This window comes from Perna viridis, chromosome 2 (assembly GCF_037379345.1).
Source record: "Perna viridis isolate PV_CMFRI_1.1 ecotype Kerala chromosome 2, ASM3737934v1, whole genome shotgun sequence".
NCBI classification, from domain to species: domain Eukaryota; kingdom Metazoa; phylum Mollusca; class Bivalvia; order Mytilida; family Mytilidae; genus Perna; species Perna viridis.
In genome coordinates, this window is record NC_142446.1 from 15,378,228 (window position 1) to 15,387,503 (window position 9,276).

Here is a 9,276-nt window from a genome sequence, read left to right on the forward strand (position 1 = left end):
GTCCAAAGGACAAGTGACTAATTTCTAAGTACTGACTCCATATTGATTAAGACAGACTTTCGTTAGGTATCTGGAAAGTGCTGGAATACTAATAAAAAATTATTTGCAAGTGTGTTTAAATAACACAGTGAGCAATCATACCACCCAAACGTGTTTTATTGAGGTTTTCGGATTTTCAATCTGGTTTCCTTTTTTGTCAATCTTACCAAGGATTTAAATATAGAATACTATCATGACTGTAAAAATCTATTGAGAATGTCGGGAGCTACTAATAAAGGATTTTCGGAGCTGCAATGTACGCTTTTTGTGATGTACAAAAACGTAAATATAGTTTTAATGTTTATGATTACAGTGAGGGAGTGGGCGGGGGCGGGGGGGGGGGGTTGGCATCCTTCCTTTTTATGGGAGAATTATAATTTTCACGTGTAAAATTGAAAAAAAAAGGCAAATAATGTCCTAGCACACCCCTTTCCTGAGGAATCCAAGCTGCCAACCCTTCATTTTCAAAGTATGTGGATCCGCCTGTGCCAGATCCTGAAGGTTTGAAAGTTTTCTATTTAGTGTTTGTAAATTACAGGTATTTTTGTGAACAATTTTGATAAAAAAAAATATTTTTACATATGCTTAGAGTTTTCAAGTTATTCTATATTTTATATACATTGTACTGTTAAATACATGTAAATCATGTGTGTTTGATTTGATCCAAGGAATTTAAAATGCAAGCAATGTGTACATGTATGAATAAACATACAAATGTACATGTAACAAAACAATATGAAGTATTTAAACTAGAAAGTAAACATTCGAATCATGGAATTGTTAAATTAATATGATTTCAAACTATTTGTTTCACAGGTAAGAATGAAAGGCAATATAATTAAAGTTAGATCTTAATCGCCCCGTCTTTTTTCTATGTCACATGAAGTCATGCGACAAAGAAGAAAGGGGGAGCAATAAAAATCTAATCTGAATTAGATTGGGATGAAATGAGGCCATATGGCATATTTATCACATTCAGTAGTTGATCTTGATTTATCAAAAAGAGGGATATCTTGTAAAAATTATGTATTCATATGTAGCCAAACAAACTTTTAGAGCATAAAGAGCCCCCGCTTATGACATTCCTGCTGAAAATTTTCCTAAATATATTAAAAATAATTTGATTACATTTTGAATGCCCCCGTGCAGGTCCGGGTGTTACAAGAATAGGCCTGCAGCAGCGCTAAGCTTGTCGTAAAAGGCGACTAAATAGTGCTCAGAACCGTAGCCCGGGTCTAGGGCGCTCTGCCCACAGAGCAACTGGGATGTGTGCCCCAGGTGGTGGAATGGGGTACCCCTGGCGTGTTACATGCTGGGGTTGTCGGGCTATAATACGGAAAACCTGACCGCAAACCATAGTGGTGCACCGTGTTGGGAAAGATGCCACGTTCCTCGCATGTTAAAGAACCCTACTGTGGTATTCTCCCGGAGTAGGAACCATAGGGCTCCGCCACAGGTGGCTAAATTGCCCGACCCTACCCACCTCTCCCTATTTCCAGTGGCAATCAAAATTTGTCGATCCCATTGTCCTTGTGTCCCATCCCTTTTTCATTTCATCATAATTTCATGTTCATTTTATCATCAATTGCATGTTCATCGTCTGAATATAGCTGAAATATTGCTGCTCGGACGTTAAACCCCAACAAACAAACAAACATTTTGAATGTATTGCCCCATTCTCAGATTTTCAATCACCTGTGATTTAAATACCATATATCACACCCCTAGGCCTAGACCTATATCGCATACTGTATATCACACCCCTAGACCTATATCGCATATCCTATATCACACCCCTAGACCTATATTGGTATAATAAAAAAATGTGATACAGATTTTGGCATGTAATATTCAGTATGGAATGTACACGTGTATTATATCCATATACATGTAAGTCATAATTGATTATCAAAATGGTTCTTTTTCAGTGCATTGTCAAGATATACATTTAGAATGCAGATCTTAAAGTTGGATACAGGATTTTCATGACACATGAAGGACACAGTCAATTAGGTTAGAAATTCTGTCCATGAATGTGGATTGAAAATATGATAGATATCAAGGCACCCAAAAGTAGACCTTTCCTAAGACCTCATTTTCAGGGACAATCATACATGTACAATGTATTAGGTAAGTGAAGGTATACATAAGTTTGTTTATATACTTCCAATGTACACATACGCTGCGTAGGTTGTTGGTGTCACATTCGATTGAACCGGGGATGGTCACGAAAACCGAAATATTGCTATTAGAATGTGGAGTTATCAAAGTCAATATAGATAGTAAAATGTTCGAAAATGGTTGTTGTTTAAGGATTACAATCATTAATCTTTGAAAGATGCCGTTAATTGTGGAGGGAAAGCATTTTTCGATCACAAGAACGTCTATTTTCATATGTGGACGGGTAACATTAAGAAATGCTTGCTTCCCATTTCACCAATATATCTAAGTTGTTTCTTGTCGTATTTTGATAAAACAAACTTTTTTGGAAAGAGCAGTTTGAGCTGCAGACGATGTCATATTTTTCATGTCGTAATGATTAGATCAAAGCGTATTACAATATCACAAATATCTCCCCTTTGATGTGGACATTGTAAAAATGGAAAGAAACCGATTCGAAGACAAAATGTTAGACATATTTTTTAAAGTTATGCGAACAGATTTTTTCAATCGGGACTTTTATTAACTATATTGGCAATTTATTACATGACCCCAATGAAATTATACATAAAATGTTCAATCAGTCTTTTTGTTAAAAGCCTTTTTGTCCGTATTTCAATTATGTCACAAATCTTAATTTTTTCGACGTTGGCCATTGGCTACTTTCTTGTTTACGGTTGTAAAATATAACAACAAATAGTATTTTTACCAAAGTATATTCACGCTTAAAGGACTGTATAAATATTCAGAATATCATGTTTATTCTAAAAAATAATGAGTTTTCTTGTCGAATGGTAGATAAATACGCACGTATGTTGTGATGTCACGTTGTCTTTTTCCCGACGTTTTCTACACGTTGCGTGCTACCCAGTCTTTATCAAAAGCTTTTTTCGTTAGCTTTGAGTGAACTAATCACTATGAAATTTTGATATTTACGTGTATATATGCTGCAGATAGTATATTCTAAAAATAATGGTACTTGACTGAACATGTATCTAAGCGCAGCATTTTGTCAGTGTCTAACCAAAATGTCACAACATCTAAAAACCATGCGAAATTCGAACGAATTGTTCAAAAAAGGCAAATGGTGTTGAGTCGATTTCTTCATATACATGTACTTAAAAATGTATTCATCCTCCTCTATGGTTTTATCATTTCATTTTTTCTTTGGCTTAGCAAATGGGTTATACATATACGTAAAACCGTGTCTAACAAAAATGTCACGAAGGACATTTTTGACGTGTCCAAAGTAACGTTCTGTTTCGCGACGTAAAAACTCTTCTAACGTCAATTTTAAAAACAATAAAAAGTATTGAAAAGTTAAATTATTACGACTGTGGACGTAATAAATAAAAAAAATACGATTTTAGCGAATCTGATAAAATAATTAAAGAAATATTGAAAAGAAAACAGGAAAAAGAAAGCCCTTGCGCGCACTCCTGTATGTTCATATGCAATGATGTTCTGGTGAAATCGGGATCAGTGTGTCTGCATCAAAGTATTTTGAAGTATGCAGACACGTGCTTGCACATTCGCTAGTGAAATATTGTAAAATCAACGTATTTCATGATCACCTAATTACCTCCTGACAATTATTTTAGCTATAAGATATAATAAGCTGTACAAATATTGCAAAAATATTTTTTTTTGATTTTTTCTTAAATCGGACCAAAAACAAAACAAAAAAAATATTTATTCTGGTGTGGCCTTTTTAACTTTTGACCCCTTATAACTCGATAACCGTAAGAGATATCCGAAATCTGATTGAAAAATGCAGGTAGGATTATAAATGAGGAAACAAATGAAGAATCCAATGAAATAAAAACTTTCGAAATCGGACCAAAAAAAAAAGTTATGAAAATGTTTTTAGGTGTTGCCCAACTTTGACTCCTATTACGTGAAAACGTAAAAATCTGCTGTACATTTGTTTAGCCGAATTAAATAAAGAACACATTAAAAATAGAATATTTAAAATCGAAAAAAAAAACAATCTGCATGGGTTTTAATAAAATACGTATTTTTACCCTTTTTGGCCCTTTTTCTTTAGCATCAGGGGCAACAAAGTCCAACTTGAATATGAATCTTCTTTGTTGGTAAAATCATATCAACATTTCAGAACAAATCGTCAACCACAACTTGAGTAATCGCACGGAGACAAGTGTCCCCAGACCACGACGACGACGACGCGGACGAACACTACGCCATAACATTATACGACCGCAAGTTTTTTTCGTTGTATAATAAAAACAGAAGATTTCGCTCTCAAATTTTCTCAAAGAAGGGAGATTTGCAAAGGTTTTATTTTCTCTTAATAATTAGAAATGTTTTATGTTTAGCAACAGACCTTATAAAATTCCGAAAGGAGTACATGTATTCGGAAATATCAACATACATCTACATTAGAGATATAAAACCAAATAGGAAATATTCACTTTATACGTTTTTAAAATATGATTTCCGGGGGGGGGGAGGGGAGTGTGCTACCGACTTTTTTGCTTGTAGGTTTGTTGGCTTTCTGTTTTAGTGAGGGTGTTTTATTTTTTTCGCATTACGAAATTTGTTTACATAATTCCTAACATTTTTCTCATAGGATAAAATTTTCTTCAAATCATTTTTAAATGGTTGATGCCAAACTATTTACCATATCAGGATGTAATCTGATCAATTTCAATTGACCAAAACGTACGAAAAAATAATATCGAATCGGATAATTAAATAATAAAAAATGTCGTGTGTGTTATTTTATGAAAAAAAATAATTAAGCCCACTTCTTTTTACATGTAACAATTATAGAACGATGTACGTCCCAATACAAAAAAGACGTCAAATTTTGCCGATTTCGACGTTACCAAAAATGACACCAACACCGTACGCTACGCCCCTACGCTCGTTCCGCCGTTGTAATGATTTAAAATTTTCAGAACTGGTGATAGGTCTACTGTAAACATTGCTAGTGTAGAACAGTTGTCATATACGTCTAAACTAAATTTGCAATTTACATTTGTATGTATGTGAACAGGAAATTTATACTGAAAACTACAAAAATACATGTGCATGTACTCTATGGTTACCGGCATATGCAGTACAGTATTTATTAAAGATTTCATACATGATATTATAATATTTGTAATATAATAATACTTGCAACAAATTTGTTATTTACTTTACAGTGTGACATTAATTGCTCATAAATAAATCAACATACAGGGATGGATCCAGATATTATGAAATGGGGGTCCAGACATCATTATAAATCATCAGGTAACTAGAAACCATACATGGGAGAAGCCCTAAAGCAATAGCATTAGTAAACTTTCCAGTTTTTGTATTTAGAAGTTTTGTCTAGTAGATGAAATGACTGTAATTTATTGTTTTAAACTCACCACTTCAATGATCTTCCTGATTATGAGGGGGATGTTGTATTAACAATGACCACCTGTCAGTTAGGTGAAAAGTAACCTATTCTACTCTTACTTATGTTACCTGTTATTAACAGTTATTGAAACAAAGATGTGCTCATGAAGTACACTGTATTACACTTTTGTAAAGTTTGTTATGTTTTATTTAAGATAAATTTGAATTATTTTAGGGAAAGAAGTATTCATTTTTCTTAATTTGGACAGCTGATAGAGATATTTTAAGAATTACATTTTAGAACACTAAAATAATATATATATTTATTGTATTAACTTTCTATAATATAGGACAGAAATTATAATGTTACAGAAATACTGTTTGCAAAATTTCAATCAACCAGTACTAACTAGGTGGCTTAAAAAGCAGTAAAAGCCTGGGACAATGATAACCACCCAACCTCTATTTTTGCCCGATTTTGCACACAATTATTTGTACATGTACATGTAAGAATATTTCTCACCAAGAGGAGGTTTCTGTACTTCCGTATGAAGTGGCTAAAATACATGTATATTTTCATGCATTTACATATTATAACGTATTGCAATTATCAAAGGCATTGTTATCAATTTTTCCTTGATTTCTTTTCAGTGATAATCCCTTTTAAAGTTTCACTAGCTGTAGCAAGAAGAAAGCAAAAGCAAAATGGACTATTTTTGTGCTGAGACACTATATAGGCATGAAACAAAGTTCATGATTATCAAGTGCTGGTACATGTCAACATCTCTTAATAAAAACTACAAATATGAAGTCTGATTTCGTAGCACCTATTTGTTGGAAAAATATAAGAGTTACTTGTATTTTAATGTAATACATAGTGGTAAAACAATCATGCTATTGTTTGTTTGTTTGTTTGTTGGGGTTTAACGTCCGAGCAGCAATATTCAGACGATGAACATGAAATGAAAAAAAAAGGATGGGTCACAAGGATAATAGGGTCGACAAATTTTGATTGCCACTGGAAACAGGGGGATGGGTAAGGTCGGGCAATTTAGCCTCCTGTGGCGGAGCGCAAAGGTTCCTACTCCTATTGAATACCACAGCAGGGTTCTTTAACGTGCGAGGAACGTGGCATCTTTCCCAACACGGTGCACCATTATGGTTTGCGGTCAGGTTTTCCGTATTATAGCCTGACAACCCCAGTATGTAACACGCCAGGGGTACCCCATTCCACCACCTGGGGGCACACATCCCAGTTGCTCTGTGGGCAGAGCGCCTAGCCCCCGGCTACGTTTCTGAGCACTATTTAGTCGCCTTATACGACAAGCTTAGCGCTGCTGCAGGCCTATTCTTTTAACACCCGGACCTGCACGGGGCTGCTATTGTTTGAATTTCTAAATAAATAAAATGTTTACACTAAAACAATCATGCAGAAAAAAAAATGAAAGAAATGCACATGCATTATTGAAGGTAGACAGGTATAAAACACTCTGCTTAAGCGCAATCAATAATGATTCATCATAAAAAGTGGTACTAATAGGGTATGAGATTGATTGATTGATTGTTTGGGTTTAACGCCCGAGCAGCAATATTTCAGTTATATTTAGGCGATGAACATGAAATGGATGATAAAATGAACATGAATGATGATGAAATGAAACACGGGATAGGACACAAGGATAATGGGGTCGACAAATTTTGATTGCCACTGGAAACAAGGAGAGGTGGGTAGGGTCGGGCAATTTAGCCTCCTGTGGAGGAGCCCTATGGTTCTTACTCCGGGAAAATACCACAGTAGGGTTTTTTAACGTGCGAGGAACGTGGCATCTTTCCCAACACGTTGCACCACTATGGTTTGCGGTCAGGTTTTCCGTATTACAGCCTGACCAGCCCAGCATGTAACACGCCAGGGGTACCCCATTCCACCACCTGGGGCACACACCCAAGCTGCTCTGTGGGCAGAGCGCATAGCCCCCGGCTAGGTTTCCGAGCACTATTTAGTCGCCTAGAATTTAACAGGAACTTATTGAAATTACTAAAGGGGTCACACTTAATATCCAACTTGCGATTCTCAGGATTGTCTATTAAGGCCGAAAAATGATAGAAAAATATTTCAATTGATAAATGTTCCTTATGACAAGATTTAAAGACGTTTCTATTGGGACAAGGTTGAAAACGACTTCTCCTTGTAGGTTAAGCCGTCAAAATTCCAAAAATAACATTTGTTGCTGTTATTTTGCTTCTTTATTTTAGAAAAACGCATTTAGATAATAAACTTTTTGCTCTTTAAATCAATTCCTAAACCTACTTTGCTAGGAAGTTAACTTACTGTGTGTTTTTTTCTTTTGTTTTACCAGAACTTGAGATGAGACTTTACTACACTAAAATTGAAGTCACGACTTCAAGTTTACAAGCATAACTCATTGAATCAATTAGTCACAGCCTTCTTTTGTATGCTGATTCCGTACTTAAAAGCGTTTTGTGTATTCTTGCATTCTCGTTTTGAGTCTGTATCTGTACCTTACGGTTCAGTTCTATGTAACTGTGAAGTAATTCATCATTGATTTAGACAGATTCTTACCCTCATATACACCTAGGTTATATAGACAACCCAAGTACAGAATTATACCCGAAGTCATGATGGACAAACCTCACAGTTTATGATATTTTCACAAGTTTCGAAAATGCAGAACGAGGAAATAATCCGTTTGGTGTAGAACCGTTTATAATGACTCAAAAATAGTCGAATGTCCAATGTTAATCTCAGATGGAATGTCCAATGTTAATCTCAGATGGAATGTTTAATATATTTCTGTTATGATATCATATTATACACCTATTTGGAATTTTTTGTCTCATGTTATTCTTGACGTTTTACTTGAAAATTACATCTTTTAGTCATTTATATTTATCACAATACATGAAACATGTAAGTCCGTAACAAAAGTACACCTGATTCGTGTTCTGAGTATGAAAGTTATGATCGACTGACTTTATTTTGTTTGTTGTATTTCGTATTGGTGTAAAGAATTGTGATTGCGAAAAGTTGTCATTTTAATTTATTTTACTGGGTTTTTATTCATACCAGTTACTGACGATGCGTCAACGATTAAATTGCTACTATAAAACAACTGAACGTTTGTGCATGTTCACAATAATCTTATAAAAACTATTGGGTTCTACAACCAATAAATGTAATAGAAACAAACTTTGTTCGACAAGTTAAAGATGATAGATGATACGGAAACGAAGTTGTTAGTCAGAACACTCTTAAATTTCATATTGAAATTAATTGAGGTGATTTTCAAAAGTTCGCAAAAACATGTCAATTAGAAGATTGTATAATTAGCTTTGTTACTGCGATAACATGCTTCTTGCTTGTCGAGAACTATAGACAGAGCTATTTATTGCTGCTGTGACATCGTCATTATCATCAAATATTCTAAAATAAGATCTATCGAAGTGCAGTTACAAAAAAATGTAAAAGATACGAGCGAAGATACCAAGAATAAAACACCAAAATCTCGGTGTGTGGCACTGATCGCACTAAATCTGAATTGGCCCCATTAAGAGGAAATAAAATAATAAGCATCATCAGATTTTCCTAGCGTATTAGTATTGACATACAGACAAAATAACGCCGAACATTTGTGTAAAATATGCTTTTATAAACGTATTTGGTATCTACGTAATGAATTGCGCAAGATAAGTTGAATTCATCTT

At 34.6% G+C, this 9,276-nt stretch overlaps 1 long non-coding RNA gene across 1 annotated transcript; it reads left to right on the plus strand.

The window, feature by feature from the left end:
• The first annotated feature begins 1,861 nt into the window (after positions 1–1,861).
• On the plus strand, positions 1,862–6,428 carry LOC148623793 (uncharacterized). Its single transcript, XR_015920164.1, has 3 exons — positions 1,862–2,169; positions 5,370–5,460; positions 6,205–6,428. It is a non-coding gene; the product is annotated as an uncharacterized LOC148623793 (long non-coding RNA).
• Positions 6,429–9,276: the final 2,848 nt, after the last annotated feature.